We start from the raw sequence: 20,987 nt of genomic DNA, 5'->3' as shown, positions 1-20,987 counted from the left end.
CTCTCTCTCTCTAGACCCTTCAGACTGACCTCTACCCTTAGCCCTGGGCTAGAGGGGTGTGAGGAGGAAAAGGTAGCGGTGGAAGGTTATACCTGCTGCTCCACCAAAGCCCCTCCGTGTGCTCTTACTCCCACCTCCTCCTCTCCTCTCTCTTCTAGAGCAACCAGCCCAACTCCTACATCTACCCCTTTGGCAGTGGGTCACCTGCCTCTCACATGCATGGATGCCTGTGAACACCTTTAGCTCATAGGGACTCAGGCTTGGAGCTTTCCTCCAGACACAGCTGAGAGGTTCTCCTCAGTCCTTAGGGCTGAAACCTCTGGGATGCTTCTTCTAAAGGCTACATACTCTCTCATTGATTTGCTCCAGAAGCTGGGTTTTTAAGACCCAGAGTTTAGACCCCTATATACTTCACTTTTTGGTGGCTTTGTCTTCCCCTTTTCATGAAAGGTGGAAAAATCCTACTCACTCTCTTGTCCAAAGTTGTTAAAGGATCAGGAGAGAGAATGAAGTCAAACATGGAAAGATACTGTTTGATTTCACAAAATTTTACTGAGCACCTAAACACTGTACAAGGCTATGTGGGTGATAGAAAACATACAGGGAAAGTTCTTTGCTTTAAAGGTGTTTACAACACACTAAGAGATCAAACATCTGTGCAGATAATAAGAATATAGTTCTGAATAAGGCCTACTTACTATCTCACTGAACGCTCCTTCATTTCTTTCCCCTTTTTGATTCATGGTCTTTAGAATCAATTTATTTGTTCATCTGCCCACCCACCAATCCATCCATCCACCTAAATCTCCAACCATTTGGCCCATTCATTTACAGAGGACAACAAGGTACCAGTCTAAATATTGGCAATACAAAGAGGACATGACAGACCATGCCCTGGGAAAGGGGTGTTAACTATGTACTAAAAGGCAGCAAAATGTAGCCTCAGTTTAAAAGATGAACTGAGGCTAAACCCTCTCTACACTCCATTGTGACAATTTCTGTGGCTATCTGTCCCACTCACCTTAGGACTTATATTCTCAGTATCCTTATTGCTTACATAGTTCCTGGCCCAAGGAGTAGCTCAATAAATGAATGAAGAATGAAAATAAAGCACAGCGTTGCAATCCTTCTCTATGCCTTCTCGTTTGAGAAAATGGGTGTTGGCTTGGTAGAGGTTAAATAAATATAGTACTATATATGTCCAATAGGATACAATATCTAAGTTAATAAATATTTCCTTTTTCTTCTTTCTTTGACTTGGGCATGTCTTTTTCCTACTCTCAACACCTTTTTACAGTTTAACAATGAAGGGGTCAGACTACTATCTAAGATCCTGACCCAGTTTGATTCCAAATGCTAGATAATAGTGCAGTGTTTGGCATCAATCCTGAGAAAGGTTCTGTGTGCTTTTCATAGATATTGCCTGGTGCTCGCTGCATATTAGTTAACAATTAAATATGAATCATCTGTGGGATGCTTTAGGCTCCCATAGGGATAATACCTTAGTGTTGCTTAGAACAATATAGCAGGGAATGTTCTTTACAGTGAGCTTAGTACCAACTTTCTTTTGCTTCTTCAGGTCCCCCAATACAGGCCACTATTTTTATTGATTGAGTGGATTTCAGTATGACTTCTTCTTTTATTTATTTATTTGTCAGAGAGAAAGAGCGAGAGCACACACAAGCAGAGGGAGCAGCAGGCAGAGGGAGAAGCAGCGTCCCTGCTGAGCAGGGAGCCCCACGTAGGGCTGGATCCCAAGACTCTGGGATCATGACCCCAGCCAAAGGCATACACTCAACAGACTGAGCCGCTCAGGTGTCCCTCAGTTTAACTTTTTAACTATTGTCTCTGTTACAGGTCTGAGAAGCAAAGCTGCTTAGATGAGATTTTGATATTAATGAGTATGTAGGGAGGGGCGATGCTGTGTTTGGTGGTCCCAAATAGCATTTGGGGGCCTCCGGCTGTCGGCCACCAGGGATTTAAACAAGAAAACCTTGGTATTTGGTCTGCAGTGCCCCCTGGTGGCGAGCCTGATTTTTGACAGGCAGGGCGGGCTATTCCTGTGCCGCGCCAAACTGTAGAGAGCAAAGATACATCAGTTGCAGTGAGTTCTTTGAACACTTCTTATGCTGTCCGAGCTACCATGAAGTCACACAAGAAGAATAAGGAATCAATCTTTTCCCCAGGTATTTGTGTTCTGGACTTCTGCCCTTCCCCTGGAGAATACCTGTCTTCTGAACTTCTCCCCATCATTCTTACTCATTCATCCATTATTTTCAACAACATTCAGTGAGCACTTTCTGTGTTTTGGCACCATAAAGGGTGCAGAAGTAAACACAACAAACAAGTCTTACCCTCATGGATTTTCATACTCTCAGATCCCTGCTGTAATGCCTGGCCCTTGAAACACTCACATAGTCACAGACTCCTGTCAACTTTGCTTACATATAATAGCCAGTGAATCCCTTGCTAAGTCATTGCATGGCTAGAGCTTGTGATGTTCTCCTTCTATGGGGTATTTAGGGTTTATTCAAGAGGGGGCTGCAAAAAAGAAAAACCTCAAAGGCTGAAAGGAATGTATTACTAATTGGTAGAATTTCAGGTATGGAGATAAGAGGTTTGGGGACAAAATTGGGAAATGCCTTGCATTCCCCAAAACATACCACCCAAGTCATTTCCTGCTCTTCATGTGTATGACCAGTTCTTCTAGCTGTGTTTCACCCCCAAGGTTGGTTGGAGTCACCTTGAGAGCAGTGGGGGCTAAGAAATAACCCTGGATCCAAGGGAGAGCTCTATGGAGTCTCTCTGTTTCATATACAGAAGGGGGAAAAAATCGCAGTTTTAATTGTTCCTAGTTCTGTCCTCAAGGATTTTATAATCTTCTGATAGAAAAGAGAAGTTATACACGTACATAATTACAAGAAAGGCAAAGATAAGGGCCAGGGGAGTTCTAAGTGAGAACAGAGGTTATTTACGGCTAGAAGGACCAGGGAAGATGTCATGAGGAGCAGTGTTTGATTTGTCATATCATTATTTGGAGAAGTCAAGCCTTGTTACAGGAAGAAACCTGGTGAGGAAGAAGATATTTGGGCTGCAACTGGAGAAGTGAAGCTCAACGTCCTGGGACTAGAAAATTTGAGGGAAGTATTCTCATTTGGCCTTTCAGATGCTCTGGAGAGTTGCTGATCTAATAAGCCAGGGTCTACCTTCTTAGTCCCTTCCCACCCCACCTTTCATTCCCTGGGTGCTAGTGGGTCACATCATTGAGCTAAAGGTCACTACCCTGGATGGCTTCTACTGCCACCTGTCTCAGACCTGAGCAGACCCATTAAAGCTTTGAGTTTCTGCAAGATTTGCATGTGGTGACCAAGTTAGCTCAATGGCAAGTTTCCCCCAAATTAGTTTAGGATTCTCTTTTTTTCTCCTTTTGTAGATATTTACAACTCCGCTGTATTTCAGACTAGCAACAAAGTGGGAATTAACTTTGTTTGGGAAATGCGGATGCTTTGTTCATATCGTCTGCATTTTGAAGCTAGGTTGGGTGCTGGGGTGCTGTGGTCTTGCTGTGCATCTTTTAGACATCCCTTAGAAATTTGGAACAGTGGAACACCTGAAAGACTTGTGGTTGGGTTAGTTTACATTTGGGGTGTGGAAGGAAGGCTCCTGTGCTGAAGAAAGAGCCTTGTTTCTGTCTAGGATTCTTTCAGAGACCACAGGACAGATCGCAGGGGAAAACTGGGGACAGAATATCACCCTTTGTGGTACTCAGGATAATGTTTAATCTCCTCAGTCGCCACACTGAGGTCCTCTGCACTCAGATTTGCTGCTCTTCTGCCTCCGGCCTCCAGAGGGCAATCTAGCCACAGTTCTTTGGGCGCAAACAGAAGGATGAAGGGTTAAGGCAGGGCCTGGTCACACAATTCCCTTCTTTCTCTTATTCTGTGCTCACAGACATACCCATGTGTTTGGCCCAGAGAGAACAGAAGGTCCTACATAGGTCTTTGAGCCTAAGCCACATGTTCCAGCGAAACATCTCCTAATGAGTCCTAAATCAGGATAATATAGGGCTTGCACAACCAGTAATCTTGTCACTTGCTGCAAGTGCCTTTGAAAATGTCATGGGGAGGACATGTGATCTGTTGGGAACAATTAGGCATTCCTAAGTCCTTGGACACCAGATGTCAGCCTATGTTTGCTTCTAATGCACTGGTGATTATGTCTCTATCTTGCTCAGGAATCCAGACCCCTCAGCAAAGGCCTTTCATAATCTGTCCAGAGCCAACTGAGACACTTTCATTTTCTCTGCCGTTGCTGCTGGCTGTAGGAAACTTCTTGTTATCCCTGGACCTTCCCACAGACTCCTTCAAGATGTTACACGTTTTACATGCTTGTTCTTCTTTTGGGAGTTTCTTTTTCACTCTTTTTTGATTGGGGAACATCCTTCCTTTCCTATGAGAGACAGCACAAATGTATTGTCTTTAATAACATTTCTCTAACTACCCCAGCCTGAGTTGGGCTCCTCTCTTTGTAACAATGCTGTGGTATTCTACAGATAGTGATCTGTGCTCCTGGGTGTCTTCCCCTGGCGGTTAGGGACCCTGCCATATTCGTCTTCTGTACCAAGTTCTAGCATCACGCGTGACGTGTATCAGATGCTCAAGAAATATCTGTTGAGGGACACCTGCGTGGCTTAGTCAGTTAAGCATCTGCCTTTGGCTCAGGTCATGATCCCAGGGTCCTGGGATGGAGCCCCACATCAGGCTACCTGCTCAGCAGGAAGTCTGCTTCTCCCTCTGCCACTCCCCTGCTCATTCTCTCTCTCTCTCTCTCAAATAAATAAATAAAATATTTTTTTTAAAAAAAGAAATATCTGTTGCACAATTGACGAGCACATGCCCACACATGTGACATTCTTACAGTACAGGCAGTACAGGCCAGGAATCAGGGGTGGGAAGGAACATGCTGGGTCCCTGGCTCTGTCAGTAGACTGCATCCTTGATACTAGTTGCTGTCCTTCAAAAACAAATAGGGGAGTGGAGGCTGCCATCTGTGCTGAACCACAGGGAAGACTGGTGCAGGATCATCCAGGTGGCGCAGTGTGGCCTGACCATGAATAATTTCCAACCACTAGGCTCCCCTGCAACCCTGAACAGATGGTTATCATTTAGAGCCATTCCAGCCTCTTTAGTGGAATCCGACTTTGTATTCCTGCCTAACTGGATGTTGGGCCTGCTTCCCCTGAATTCCTGGGTTGGAGAAGCCAGACAACTTCCAGGCTATAAGATGACAAGTTTCCACCATGGGCTGCTGCTGCCATTTTCTATCATTCTGTCATTTCCTTTCCATTCAGGAGGCCTGACTCCATAGTCCATCACCCTTTTCTGTGGCCTCCACTTCCAAGTGACCAGATGTAGTTCACTGACCTGTTGCGGCATGGGGTGAAGTCCTCAAATTCTTAGATTTGTGAAATGCGTCTATATATATATATATATATATATATATATATATATATATATATCTCACATCTATCTGTCTATCTATCTATCTATCTATCTATCTATCTATCATCTATCTATCATCTATCTATCATGGGAAAGGCCATGTTCCAGCAGCATCTTGAAAGTGAAAAGAAAAAGTCTCACTTCTCCCTCTTCCTCTCTATTGAGTGATCTCTACACCCTTTGCATGGGCTGGAAGGCTGGGTTTGGGTCATGGCTGGTCTTTGAATCTCTGCTCACCAAGGAGAATGTTCTCCATAGACATGGCTCACTCATGGCAGTTGCAAATGCCCTGGGGAGGACCAAGAATTCTACTTATATTTGGAATCTGAAGAAGAAGAAAAATACACAGATTGGCCCAGGGCACCCAGCTACCTGCAGCTAAAAAGTCCTGTGTCCTCTTCAAGCTTGAGTGAGGGCTGCTTTATTGGCTTGGAGCTGACTTACTTTCTCCCACTGACCACTTCCCACCTCTTCTCCTGCCTTGTCCCCCCCCCCCCAAGGACCTCTGGTTCTATATGTCTGTTTGTCTTCTGAGTTGGAGCTCAGGCTTGGAACATTATGGTTTTGTTTATTGGTTTTTGTTTTTGTTTTCCAGAGAGGATAGTTTGGTGAACCCAGTGCTTAGATTACTGTAATTCTATCTGATCTGCTCTCTCACGGTATTACGTCACCGACTTCCAGCCCCAGGTTATCTAAATCTAAATTCAAGATATAAATCACCTGCTTCCACCAGGCTGCTTCCCTAGGTAAGAACCCACGATGGATCTCTATTGCTTTTTGAATTGAAACTACTGCCTGGTTTTCAAGAGGCTTCATATTCTTCTCCTGTTTTCATATCCAACCAACTGTACCTCTATCCTCTGCTTTGCCAACACAGTTTTCTTTATACTTTCCTGAACCTCCCACCCCTTAAGAAATCCCAGCGCTAAAAATAAGAAACACCCCTTCCCTCCCCGCAAAAGAAACACATCAGGTTTATTTTTAACTTCTGGTCTAGAATTTCCTCCAGTGTTTGCTTCTCTATCCCAATGCTACTCATCTTTGAGTCGCATTTCAAAATCCCACTTCCTAGACAATCTGAATCCACATTGACATATTTTTGATGGCCCAGAGTACTTTGCCTGCACTTTGAGATGCTTTTGAGTAGTTTTATACTCATTTATCCAACTGTTCGGTAATCATTCATTGAATGCCTATTATTATGTTCCAGACATTGGGCTTATTCATTAATCTAGGAGTCATCCCTGATTCCTTTCTCTTCACTCCAAAGTGTGTGCTGTGCCAACCACTTCCTCGCACCTGCACTCCTTCTGCCTTCCCCACTGTCTCCTGGATTTTTCTGAAACCGGTTTCCCACTTCCATTCCTGCTCCCATTCAATCCATTTTCCACAAAACCAAGTGAATTTTAAAGGAGGAAATCAGATCATATTGTTTAATTACCTTGGTTAGAACCATCCAGTGGTGTTCTATTGCACTTAGAATCGCACGGAAATAGAAAATAAAATAGAACCCCTTCCCCCCATGGCTTGTAAAGCTTCCTGTTGTTTGTCCTCTGCCCACTCCTCTAGCACATCCTGCTTCTCTCCTGCCAGTTACTGGGATCAGCCTCCCCCCTCCCCCGCTTTCCATTTCTGCAGCACCCCAGTTCATTCCAGCTGCTGAGCATTAGCACTTTCTGTTTCTGTCTTGGGTGCTCTTTCCAGATGTTCATGCCACTAATTCTGTGTCATCATTTGGGGTTTAGCTTGAGAAGCCTCCCATGACTATATTACTAAATGTTACCTCCTGGCCTCCTGATTCATCTCTTTCCCATGGCTTTGTTTTATCTCCTTTGTAGCACTCATTTCATTTATTGGTTTATTTTTTTGCTCCCCACCCTCACCCCCCCCCTCCAGAATATAAGTTCCTGGAAGTTAGTGACTTGTCAGTCTGCTGTGTTGCCAGCACCTAGAACTGCACCTGGCACCCTGGAGACTCAGTATTTGTTGAAGTAATGGGCTGAATGAGTGGAGAGATGATTGTGTGAATAAATGTATCCACAGTGAATAAACACAACTTTGCCTTCAAGTAGTTCTCAGAGAGACTAACAAACATTTCCAATCTAAGCAAACAAAAGCCTATAGAGATATGTATAAAAGCACTACTTGAACATTGATGAGGGAATAATTAAATCTCTTTCTTTTGAATGAGTCTTACCTCTTTGCTTATATGATAAGTTCCATAAGGACAGACTGTATCTTATATATATCCCCCACTGCAGTGATTTCTAAATGCCAGTCCCTGGACAAATTGCAACAGGATCACCTGGGGACCTTACAACACATCACAGACATCTGATTCTGATTCTGCAAGTATCACTAGAGCCCTAGGACGTGTCTTCGTATGAAAGTCCCCTGGGTAGATCTGATGCACACCAGCTTGGGAACCACTGTGCCACACTGCCTAACACTGACCTGATGCCTGCCTGGACTGAAATAAACCCATCTCTGCCTGGCTCCATTCTTTTTCTCACCTGCCCCAGGTGAGCCCAAGTGGATCACCAAACATGTCTAAGATTCCTGTGACCAGTGGGGACAGTAAATATAAGAAGATATGAGCAATCATTTCTTTTTCCTAGCATGATGGTTTCGGTGTTACTCGTTTCTCTTCACAGGAATGGTTATTACCAGCCTTACAGGTCATTTTATCTTTTTAACTGCACAGCACACAGCATCTCCCATCAGTCCCACCCCTTGTGAATATTACTGCAGCCCGGAGAAATTGGCTCCCTGGGCTGCATAGATGCCTTTCTTTCTCATGGACCTTGGGGTGAAGAGCATGTGGAAGTTTGTGTGTGTGTGTGTGTGTGTGTGTGTGTGTGCACGCTGATGTCAGATACATGTCTGTGACTCAGACCACAAAGGAAGATTGATTGACTTCCATAGGTTCTGGTGTTTATTTGCTGGGGGTTCAGGTTCAGCAAGGTGGTGCTCTGGGGGGCAAGGTAAGAAGTGAGGTCCCTCCAGCATTGGGAAACCCCTGAGCAGCCTTCACTCATCATGATGTCTTGACTTATCCTTGGGGAAGACCCTATCTAAGAGTTGCTGGGAAGTCAGGACTGACCAGCAGATTTCCTGAATGCTGGGGATCCCAGAATTTTTATGCAGAAGGGACTTAGAGGTGACAATATTTTGAAGAGAGAGCTAGAGGCCTTCCATTGAAATAATGTTTTATAGCAGCACATTATTTGTACTTGAATTGTATGCTGGTTAGGGGTAGCATAGGGGCTGATAAAGATTACAGGGAGCAAACACTGGAGTTTCCTCTACCACCCCATGCCATCTGCCCATGTCACCTGTCTAGGTCTCTCACTAATATCACCTCTGCTCTTATGGCTTAATCTTGGAAACAAAATTTCTCCAAATCTCATCTCCTCACTTCCTTTCTTCTTTTCGCCTTTTCTTTACTCTCTCTTATACTGGCTAAGATCATCACAAAAGCAATATAGTCTCATCTAGGTTTGTTTTGGAGTACCCTGTCTACAGATTGACAGACTCAATGTGTATCGTAGGGTTTATATTAACTATCTGGGACATGGGTAGGAATGAGGAAGAAAGGAAAGGGGCTTCTGAGCAGGCAGTGTCACCCCAGGGACCATGGACTATGCCCAAGTCTCTATCAATCCTGCATACAGAAGGATACTTATTTCCTCTTTTGCTACAGCATGCTTCATATAGAGTTGATGTTTGACTTTCCAGCCCATGATACAGTAAAAACAGCAAATTGGAAGGGAGTGGAGTTTGCTAGGACCAGGTTTAATGACAGTGGGAGAGAAAGATAGACAGAGAGACAGATGGATTGACCGACTCTCAGTGAAGGACACACTGAGGTTGGTATTCAGGGTAGGCTGTATTTGACAGGGGCTTATATTGCCAAGTGGAGGGTGTGAGGGCTTAGGATCCAAAACATCCAGGTTCACACTCGGGTTCTACCACCAACTCACTGTGCAGCCTCGGACAAGTCTATTAAACTTCTCTGGGACCTTAGTCTTCTCACCTGTAAAATGGCAATAATAATGACCCCAAATATCCCTGGACTCCTATCAAATGAGGGATCCGGGGTTGGTGTGCTATTTTCTCAATTTTACTTACTTGTTCTATTACTTGTTTGCATGATACAAAAATAACAAACTTGTTTATTGTGACAAAAACTTGCCTGTTGTAAAGGGGAAAAAGAAAAGGAATGATTCAGAATTACATAAAGTCAAAAGAGACACTACTTCCTCATAAATCCCCTGTCTTTGGGTCACCCCCATCTTATTCCTCACTGGTACCAGAATGGAACGCATCCCTTCAGAGCTACCAGTGCTTTGTCAAACCTACACAGAATACAAAGTAAGGAACAGAAAACAACAGGCAGAACCATTATACCCCAAATGTTCCAAGGGCTTCTTTGTACAAAAACTCGGAAAAGGGATTTTTCAAATGTTAAAAAAAAAAAAAAAAAAAAAAAGTTGAGGAAAAGGTTAAATGGTGTGCAGCATACTCTGTCTAACAATGCTGGGAAACTTATAGTGCTTTTTATGAAGATTTCCATAAACGTTGTAAAAATACATAGAAGTTCTAACATTGAAAAAAGACCTTCCATCCTTCGGACAATTCACTTAGATAGAAAAGCTCATTCTCCACCTACCCTATCCTTCTGCTTCATAGTTACCACTAAGTTTACAACATATATAACTAGTTGAGAAGTTAATTTCTCCCAGGTATGTAGAGTAGATGCCAAAGGCTACTCTACTTCTCACCAGTTTTCTTCATCAGCGCAAATTTGTCTTGAATTTTTGATTTTGGTCTGTTTCTTCTCTTCTCTTCTTTTCTCTTCTCTTCTTCTCTTCTCTTCTCTTCTCTTCTCTTCTCTTCTCTTCTCTTCTCTTCTCTTCTCTTCTCTTCTCCTCTCCTCTCCTCTCCTCTCCTCTCCTCTCCTCTTCTCTTTCTTCTCTTCTCTTCTCTTCTCTTCTCTTCTCTTCTCTTTTTTCTCTTCTCTTTTCTTTTCTTCTTTTCTTTCTTTTAAATATGGAATGCTTCACAAATTTGTGTGTAATCCGTGCGCAGGGGTCATGCTAATCTCTGTATCATTCTAATTTTAGTTTATGTGCTGCTGAAATGAACACTCTATTTCTTTACCTTGGTGCTTCTCCCCCAAATTTTCATCAACTTGAGAATTAGCTAAATTAGCTCAACAAATTTTCCTTCTCCACATTTTCGGTTCTGCCTTTTCTGGTTGGACTTTGTTTCTTCAGTCTGCTGTGTCTAGCTTTAGTCAGGGTTTTTTTTGGTTTGGTTTGGTTTGGTTTTTTTCCCCCCCCTTTGGCCAACATTTCCTTGGCGACTCGGGGTCTTTTCTGGTTCCACACGGATTTTAGGATTGTTTGTTCCAGCACTTTGAAAAATGGCATTGGTATTTTGATTGGGATGGTGTTGAAAGTATAGATTGCTCTGGGTAGCATAGACATTTTAACAATGTTCATTCTTCCNNNCGATCCATGAGCATGGAATGTTTTTCCATCTTTTTGAGTCTTCTTCAATGTCTTTCACCAGTATTCTGTAGTTTCTAGAGTATAGATCTTTTATGTCTTTGGTTAGCTTTATTCCAAGATATCTTATATTCTGCTGCTTTAGGATGAAATGTTCTGAATATATCCCTTAAGTCTATCTGGTCCAGTGTGTTATTCAAAGTCTTGTTTCCTTGTTGATTTTGTGCTTAGATGATCTGTCCATTGTTGTAAGTGGACTTTAACAACTTAAAGTCCCCTATTATTATTGTATTATTATCAGTTAGTTTCTTTATGTTTATTATTGATTGATTTATATATTTGGGTGCTTCCAAGTTGTGGGCATAAAAATTTACTATTGTTAGATCTTCTTGACGGATAGACCCCTTAATTATGTATAATGCCCTACTTTATCTCTTGTTACAGTCTTTTTTTAAAATAATTTTTTTTTAAAGATTTTATTTATTTATTCGACAGAGAGAGACAGCCAGCAAGAGAGGGAACACTAGCAGGGGGAGTGGGAGAGGAAGAAGCAGGCTCATAGCGAAAGAGCCTGATGTGGGACTCGATCCCGGAACGCCGGGATCATGCCCTGAGCTGAAGGCAGACGATTAACCGCTGTGCCACCCAGGCGCCCCTAAAATAATTTTTTATTATGTTATGTTAGTCACCATACAGCACATCCCTAGTTTTTGATGTAAAGTTCCATGATTCATTATTTGCATGTAACACCCAGTGCTCCATGCAATATGTGCCCTCCTTAATAATCAACACTGGCCTATCCCAATCCCCCACCCTCTCCCCTCTGAAGCCCTCAGTTTGTTTCCCAGAGTCCATAGTCTTTCGTGGTTCATTCCCACTTCTGTTTACCCCCCTTCATTCTTCCCTTCCTTCTCCTACCGATCTTCCTGCTGTTTCTTATGTTCCATAAATGAGTGAAACCATATGGTAATTGTCTTTCTGTGCTTGACTTATTTCGCTTAGCATAATCTCCTCCAGTCCCGTCCATGTTGCTGCAAATGTTGGGTAATCATTCTTTCTGATGGCTGAGTAATATTCCATTGTATATATGGACCACAGCTTCTTAATCCATTCATCTGTTGAAGGGCATCTCGGCTCCTTCCACAATTTAGCTATCATGGACAATGCTGGTATGAACATTGGGGTGCATATGGCTCTTCTCTTCACTACATCTGTATCTTTGGGGTAAATACCCAGTAGTGCAATTGCTGGATCATAGGGTAGCTCAATGTTTTTTTAAAGATTTTATTTATTTATTCAACAGAGATAGAGACAGCCAGCAAGAGAGGGAACACAAGCAGGGGAGTGGGAGAGGAAGAAGCAGGCTCCCAGCAGAGGAGCCTGATGTGGGACTCGATCCCAGAACGCCGGGATCACACCCTGAGCCGGAGGCAGACGCTTAACCGCTGTGCCACCCAGGCGCCCCAGGGTAACTCAATTTTTAACTTTTTAAGGGACCTCCACACTGTTTTCCAAAGTGGCTGTACCAACTTGCATTCCCACCAACAGTGTAAGAGGGATCCCCTTTCTCCACATCCTCTCCAACATTTGTTGTTTCTTGTCTTGTCCATTTTTGCCATTCTAACTGGCATAAGGTGGTATCTCAAGGTGGTTTTGATTTGAATTTCCCTGATGGCTAATGATTTTGAGCATTTTTTCATGTGTCTGTTAGCCATTTGTATGTCTTCATTGGAAAAGTGTCTGTTCATATCTTCTGCCCATTTGTTACAGTCTTTGTTTTAAACTCATGTTTGTCTGAAGTATGGCTACTTCAGCTGTCTTTTGACGTCCATTAGCATGATAGATGGTTCTCTAGCCCCTCACTTTCAATCTGCAGGTGTCTTTAGGTCTAAAATGAGTCTCTTATAGGCAGTGTATAGATGGATCTTGTGTGTGTATGTGTATGTGTTTATCCATTCTGATACCTTATGTCTTTTGTTTGAAGCATTTAGTCCATTTACACTCAGTGATTATTGAAAGATATAAATTTAGTGCCAGTGTAGAGTTCGTGTTTCTGGTGTAGTTCTGTTTCTTTCTAGTCTTTGTTGCTTTTGGTCTTTTCCCCACTCAAAGATTCCCCCTTAATATTTCTTGCAGGACTGGTTTAGTGGTCTCAAACTCCTTGTTTTTGTTTGTCTGAGAAATTCTTTCTCTCTCTTTCTATTCTAAATGATAGCCTTGCTGGATAGAGTATTCTTGGCTGCATATTTTTCCCTTACAGCATGTTGAGGAATTCAAGCCACTCTCTTCTGGTCTGCCAAGTTTCTGTGAACAGATCTGTTGTGAACCTAAATCTTGTAGGTTAAGGATTTTTTTCCCCTTGCCACTTTCAGAATTCTTGTTTGTGTATTTTGTGAATTTGACTATGATATGACTTGGCTGAATTTAATGGAAGTTCTCTGTGCTTCTTGGATTTTGATATCTGTGTCCTTCCCCTGATTAGGGAAGTTTTCAGCTATAATTTGCTTAAATAAACCTTCTGCCCTTTTCCTTTCTTTTCGTCTTCTGGGACTCCTATGATATGCTATGATATGAATGTTATTACGTTTCAATAAGTCACTGAGTTCTCTAAGTCTCCCTTCATGATCCATTACCTTTTTTCCCCTCTTCTTTTCATCTTCATTATTTTCTATAATATTATCTTCTGCGTCACTGACTTGTTCCTCTGCTTTGTGAATCTTTATTGCTATGACATCCCCCATTTAGGTTTGCATCTTGGTTTTAGGACTTTTAATTTTGGCCTGGCTAGATTTTAGTTCTTTTATCTCTGCAGAAATGGATTCTCTTGTATCTTCTATACTTTTATGGTGGCCCACTTAGTATCCTTATATCCTTTTATCAAGCCCAGCTAGTATCCATATAATTATCATTTCAAATTCTAGTTCAGACATTTTACTTATATCTGTATTGATTAAATTCCTGGCCATTAGTTCTACTTCCTGTTCTTTCTTTTGGGGTGAATTCCTGTCTTGCCATTTTGTCTGGAGAGAAACCCAACAAACAACAACAACAAAATAACAACAACAACAACAACAACAAACTAGATCTTGGGTGTGTCTTGGTCTGCTTGTTAAAAGAAGCTAGATCTAAAAATAAAAAAGAAGAAAACTAAGAAACTTTTATATAAAATAAAATTACAAATAAATAAATAAATGGTATAAAAATAAAAATATATGAATAATAAAAAAATAAAAATAAGAATAAAAAGGAGGCTAGCTTCTATTTCCCCCAGAGCTGAAGCTTTGCAACACTCTATGATCAGGAAACTTGGTGCTTGTGAAGGGGTATGTGCTGGTTTTCTGGGGGAGGGGCCTGTTGCACTGATTCTCAGGTGGACTTGACCTCTTGAAGATGCACATGCAGGGTGCAGGGTGTGGGGCAGGGCTTGGTGTAAGTGGCTCTGGTTTCCATTAGTGCTGCTGTTTTGCTCCCTGGAGACTTTCAGTGCTGATGGGCAGGGTGAAAATGGCTGGGCCACTCTCTAGCCCTGGAGCCCACCACAGAAGAGTAAACAATTGCCCCTTTTCTGCCCCTGGCTTCCATCAGATCCCTGCTTTCACCCTGCCTGTGTCCAAGGTGTTTTATCTCAGGCACACAGCAATGTTTCAAAACTTCAAATTTTAGGGACTTTTGGAGTATGGACTATTCTGATCCTCTGGGGGGAGGATCTACACTTTTGCCATTTGCTGGCTGGTGCCAGGAAAGCAGTTGCTCAACTGCACATGGTTCAGAGTTTATGGCATGGAGAAGCAGAATGCTGGCACTCAGGCTTGCTGCCCTCAGCTGGACTCTCTGCTCCCATGTCTGGGAACAGTGCAACACACTGGCACCACCCGTTCTTGCTACCCAGGGTATCCTCAGAGCACACTGCCCACACTGTATCCACCCTCATTCTCTGCTGGAGAACCTCTAAGCTAGGCACAACCCCAGTGGTGGCAGACTTCTAAAACTTCAAATCTTGCACTCCACTGCTTATAATACCTTACAGTAGCCTCCATAAGCAGGGCTTCCTCCCCTCTACAGCACCCACAGTTCTTAACTCCTCCAAATCAATTCTCTATGCTCCCTACTTTCCAGAAGGTGGTGGCTTTTCTACTTGGAGACTTGAAGTTTTGTTCTTTCAATCCTCAGATTGATATCTTGGGTGTTCAGAATGATTTGGTAACTATCTAGCTGTGTGCCTGAGATGAGGCAAACCTTGGTCTCCCTATTCATCTACCGTCTTAACTCCTCCCCTCAAGATTTTATTTTTTAAAGTAACCTTTACACCCAGTGTGGGGCTCAAACTCATGACCCTGAGATCAAGAGTCACACCCTCTACTAATCAGCCAACCAGGCACTCTAGCACTGCACTTTAGATCTCCCCTTCCAATAGCTTATAAAAAGCTCTAGGAACTCATCCAGTAAGAAAACCTGAAAAACATGGTCTCACCCAGTTTCCAAACTTGTTTTTGACCATTTCACTGCTGAAAACATTCTTTCCAAATCACTTATTTATATCTGTACATAAGTATATACTGATGTTATATGAATATGTTGTAATGGTCTGAGGAAGCCATCTTGGAAATGCTGCTTCTGCACTCCACAGATAATGGGTCAGAGGCTCAGAGACAGGGAATCATTTGTACAAGGTTATAGAGCTAACAATTAGTAGAAGAAACAGGATTAGAACCCAAGATCTAAGCATTTTCTGCCACTCTGCTTATGGAAGCCCCTTGTCAGGCTGTAAAACATTTTCACCAAGGTTCAAAAAGGTTAGTAAGAAAGTTGTGCATCATAAAATAAGCATCAATATTATCTGGCTTAAAGAAATGCATTTGAAATATGCAATTACTTTAATAAGAACAGTTTGGTAAATTAATTGGTTAGTAACTACATTCGTGCTCAGAGTGTTTTAAGCATCATTTTTGCAAAGCCACAGTGTTATGCCAGGAATTATTTGATGAGACAAAATCCCATCACAACATTATTGTCCTAAAGGAAATGAGGGGGGGTTGGCACTGGGGCCTGGGCAGCGGGGGTAGGGGGGGACTTATGTTGTGTGGGACCATCTGACTTTCTCTTTCCAGGCCTTCCAAAAGATTAAGATAGAGCAGGTAGAAGAGGCCTGTGATGGTTAACTTTATGTGACTGGATCAAAAGGTGCTGGGATATCAGTCTGAATGTTATTTCTGGGTATGCCTGTGAGGGTGTTTCCAGATGAAATTAGCATTTGAATGGATGAATTCAGTAAAGTGGATCACCCTCCCCAATGTGGGTGAGCATCACCCAATTTGCTGAGGACCTGGGTTTAGAATGAAAGGTGGAGGAAGGAGAAATTCTACGTTCCTGCTTGATTGCTTGAGCTGCAACATTGATCTTATGCTGTTCTCAGGCCCTCTGGTTCTCAGGCCTTCTGACTCAGACTGTATCACAGCACTGGTTTTCCTGGGTCTACAACTTACAAATAGCAGATCATGGGACTTCTCAGTCTCCATAACTGTGTGAGCTAATTCTTTGTCATCAGTCTCTTCATATATATTCCCATTGGTTCTATTTCTCTGGAGAACCCTGAAATTAATACAAGGCCAGGGACTAAGGATGTAGAAGCCAACAAATTCTCAGCTTGCTCTGGTGGCTCTCTGGAAAGCTTAGAAAGCTTTTTATTATTTATTTATTTATTTATTTATTTATTTATTTATTTATTTAAGATTATTTATTTATTTATTTATTTGACAGAGAGAGACCGCCAGTGAGAGAGGGAACACAGGCAGGGGGACTGGGAGAGGAAGAAGCAGGCTCCCAGCAGAAAAGCCTGATGTGGGGTTTGATCCCAGGACTCTGGGATCACACCCCAAGCCGAAAGCAGATGCTTAATGACTGAGCCACCCAGGTGTCCCTAGAAAGGTTTTTAGAACAAACTCTTAACCCTGCTCAAGGGGACTGCTTACCTGTGCCACAAGATTTAGGATACCTATCACCCTAGAGTTGAGAAAGGAGAAAAGGAATGAAAGAGCTTCTCAGGCTGAGAACTATCCTAACAGCATTCATGACACTGTCTAATCATTTAAATATCACCATTCTTCATAGGAGTTCTTATTTTCATTTTACAGAAAGGGAAGTTGAAGACATGAGAAATAAAATGACTTCTCTAGGGTCACACTTAGATGAACTGATATGTCTGGGGGATGTTTCTGAATTGCTAGCAAAGCCACTTGTACATCTATCTTGTACTAAATCTTGTCTTTGGACCATGTGGCCATTAGGGGTCCTGAGAGTCTGAATGAATCTGACTTTCCCAGACTCCCAGCTGCAGAGTGGCCACGGTTCATATGGTTTTGGGTGAAGGCTAGGCCTGAGCTTTCATTTGGTCTTGTCCTAGCCCTTCCAGCTGTGTGACATTGGACAGCTTACTCAACATTCTATGTTGAGGTTTCCTAGTGGTAAGATAGAAATAGTGAAACCTACTTCTCATGTGGTTAGAATTCAATATGAGGTAAGTGAGCATGTTTGGTCCAGTCCTGGCATACAGCTTTGATACGTTACCTTCACCTTGCTGGGTCACACTGGTCATTTCCATTTTGATCTCCTCTAAAGTGTTTCTGAAAGATTGTGCCACTCTTCTGTCACCTCAAATGCTGCTGTGAGTACTGATTAGCGTTTGCTGTCCATGTTGGGTGGCCCAGACCAGACAGTGAGTATTAGCCACATGAAGGTCCTCAATTGTAATGGGTACTCCATAAACATTTGCTGGCTGATTGAATAACTGATCTCTCTTTCTCCTCTATCACTAGTGTTTGTCTTTTTTTCTCAAATTGCTTCTATATTGCTTGACCCTGGAAGCTCAGCTGCTATCCAAGGACAATGAAGTGACCCAAAAATCACCCACCTGCTTCTACTCTTGTGGCTAAGACAACAGCTCCTCCCTGGACCGTCTATGATCATTTACCCTTGGGGTCTCCTGCTTTTTCTTGGTACTGCTTTTCATGGGTTGGCACCTGGTAAGGTCACTTGGCACTCCCTTCCAGGAATTACGGTGCTCACTGCCCTCATAATTTCTCCCATCTTTTCCTGTATTGATAGCTGTGTGATGTTGGGTTGCCATGACAACTGATTGATTAGCATCCAACTCCTGGACTGGGAAACATGCAGCCAGAAAGAATTACAAATGATGCCTGATTGTCTGCTGCCAATAGCCTGATTGCTGCCATTTTCTGGCAGGTAGCTCAGCCCTAACAGGAAACCCTGTGCTGTGCAATTATTGCGACGTGATTGATGCATCACTATAGTTACAATCGGCAGTGTTCCCAATTCAGATTTTTTTTAAAGAAAAAAAAAAACCCTCCCCGTTTCAGATGGAAATGCTTATAAATGAGGAAGAAGTATAGAGTGGGGGAGGGCAGTGAGGCTGGCAAGTGGGGAGAGTATGGGCTGAGCAAGAGCCCATTTGGAGTTTCAGAAGTAATGCAGGGAAAGAAGGCAGGAGCAGAGGCATATGACTGGGAAGACGAGAAAAAGGGCCGACTGTTGCCTGTGGTCCCTGCCCCCTCCAAATTCTAGGCTTTGCAGCAGGTTATGGGGTGGTTCAGATATCAATTTCAAATGAGAGGCCTGAAAAGTGGGGGGATGCAGGATGGAGACCAAAGAATATACAGGCCACAGGTGGTGTTCTGTTCAGGCCAATTTTTGAAGCTGCTTTCTTGAGTTTAAGTCATTTGTGATGACCAAAGAGCAAGCATGTGGGCCTGGAAATAGGTTCAGGGGAAAGAGGTTGTGCACCAGGTGGAAGTGAGTTTGAGAGCAACCCAGTGTGGAGGAAATGCTGCAGTGTAGCCTGCAATGAAGCTGGTGCTTAAAGTCTTTGGGGCAAAAGAGGCATTTTCATTTGACCCAGGGAAAAGTGCTTCCCTTGTTCCTCAACTGGATGTTGAACACTTCTCAGGCCGGCGGAGAGGAAGAAAGAGAATGAAATATTTGTGATTGTTAGGAGTAGACTAACTGCTAAAGAGTGTAGTCGTTTACCTTGTCTAAGCTGGCTATTATTGGGAAGGTTGCTCTCTCCAAGGGTCTTCCAAATCATGTCCACAGCTCCACACCTAGTTATTATGCTACTGATAATTCTTCCTCTTGGGTTAAAGATGGTTTTCTTTCCACAGTCTTCTTTTAAAAAGCAAATGCTCCCAGAATTAATACTATTTAGTTACTTAAACCTAAATGCTAGTGTGTGTGTTTTTAAGCCAATTTATTGGGATAACTCGGTGATGGACATTAAGAAGGGCAGGTGATGTGATGAGCACTGGGTGTTAAACTCAACTGATGAATTATTGAACATTACATCTGAAACTAATGATGTTGGCTAGTTGAATTTAAATAAAAAAATGCCATTTAAAAACTAAAAAAAATATTGCTGTATGACTGACATTCAAAAAGCTGTAAATATATATTGAACAACTTGATGAGTTTGGAGATAATAGTATATCCATGAAACCATCATCTCCTATGCCATAAACGTATCGATCACCTCCAAAATTTTCTTCTGCCCTCCTTATTTTTTATTATCATTTTTAGTTTTTTCCACCCCATCTCCAGCCTCCTTATTTGTTATTACTATTATTTGTGATAAAAACATAAGATCCAGAACAAGGCAAGGAATACTACTTTTATTCAATATAGTACTGGAGGTCCTATCTAGAGAAACTAGGCAAGAGAAAGAAATAAAAGGCATCAAAATCAGAAAAGAAAGAGGTAAGTTAATCTATTGTCAAGTAACATAATCTTATATGTAGAAAAGCCTAAAGACTTCACACAAAAAAACTATTAGAAGGAACAAACAAATTCAATAAAATTGCAGGATACAAAACTAAGCATATAGAAAATCAGTTGCATGTTTGTATACCAACAAAAATCTATTCAAAAAGAAAATTAAGAAAACTATTCCATTTACAATAGCATCAAAAATAATACAATATTTAGGAATAAACTTAAACAAGGAGGTGAAAAACTTGTGCGCTGGAAACTACAAAACACTGGTAAATATGTTTTTGTACTCACCTTACCTGAATCCTTTCTATCATAATTAGGTATTTTTATTTTTGCATTCACTTATGTTTACTCTTTGAAAGTAGGAACTGGGCCATTAATTTAATCATATAATCGAACCATAATAAATGAGAACTACATGACTGAATGAAAGGAAAGATGGTTACAGTGATAAGGCAGGTTCAAAATACATGGGGTGGGAATTTGGTGCAGTAAGGTATGATGGGGTGGTGGTCAAAGTTAAAATGAAAACTGATAGAGACCAGTAATAATTACATAATGGGAATCTTGGATCCAGCCTATTTCCAAAGGAAGGCGTAAGAAAGCAGGATTAGAAAGCCAGGAAGACTAATATCTGTGGTTCTGGACATTATTATCTATCACTCAGGTACCATGGCAGAGGTCCTTGTGGATATGTGCCCGTCACCTTGGCTACTGATAAGTATTACTGACCTATAGTATGGTGCTACCCATCAGAAAATGATTGACATCTGTAAATTGACCTCAGTAGCCCAATATTTTCAAAGGAAGAAAAGTAGATTAAACTTTTTATTTATTGTCTTCTTATTAAACTGTGAGTATACCAATGGCACAAACCATGTCTTCTCTCTGTATGTAATTAGTTCCAGGCAAAGTGAAAGCACTTAACATATTATTGTTGAATAAATATGCAGTTTAATAAAAAAAATTAAGGCTTAAATCAACCTTTTGAGCTGTGGAGTAAGAATTGAAGAGAAACAGTGAAAAAAATATGGGAAATCATTTGGGCAGATGGGTAATATCTATGGGTTCTAGGGAAACAGAATCACAAAATCCTAAGTTCAACTTGCAATTCCACAGCTTATCAGCTGTGAAACATTGGGCAGATTATTGAACCTCTGTTTTTCTATACGTCAAATGGAGAATAATAATAGAA

The 20,987-nt window shown here is 42.0% G+C and overlaps 1 non-coding gene across 1 annotated transcript; it reads right to left on the bottom strand.

Annotated features, from left to right (window-relative positions):
* Nucleotides 1–10,547: 10,547 nt before the first annotated feature.
* On the bottom strand, nt 10,548–10,651 carry LOC121101922. The gene has a single exon (XR_005833961.1). It is a non-coding gene; the product is annotated as a U6 spliceosomal RNA (small nuclear RNA).
* Between the last annotated feature and the right edge of the window lie 10,336 nt (nt 10,652–20,987).

This window comes from Ursus maritimus, unplaced genomic scaffold, assembly GCF_017311325.1.
Source record: "Ursus maritimus isolate PB19 unplaced genomic scaffold, ASM1731132v1 scaffold_11, whole genome shotgun sequence".
Lineage (NCBI taxonomy): Eukaryota > Metazoa > Chordata > Mammalia > Carnivora > Ursidae > Ursus > Ursus maritimus.
This window is presented reverse-complemented; position numbering and strand designations above follow the sequence as displayed.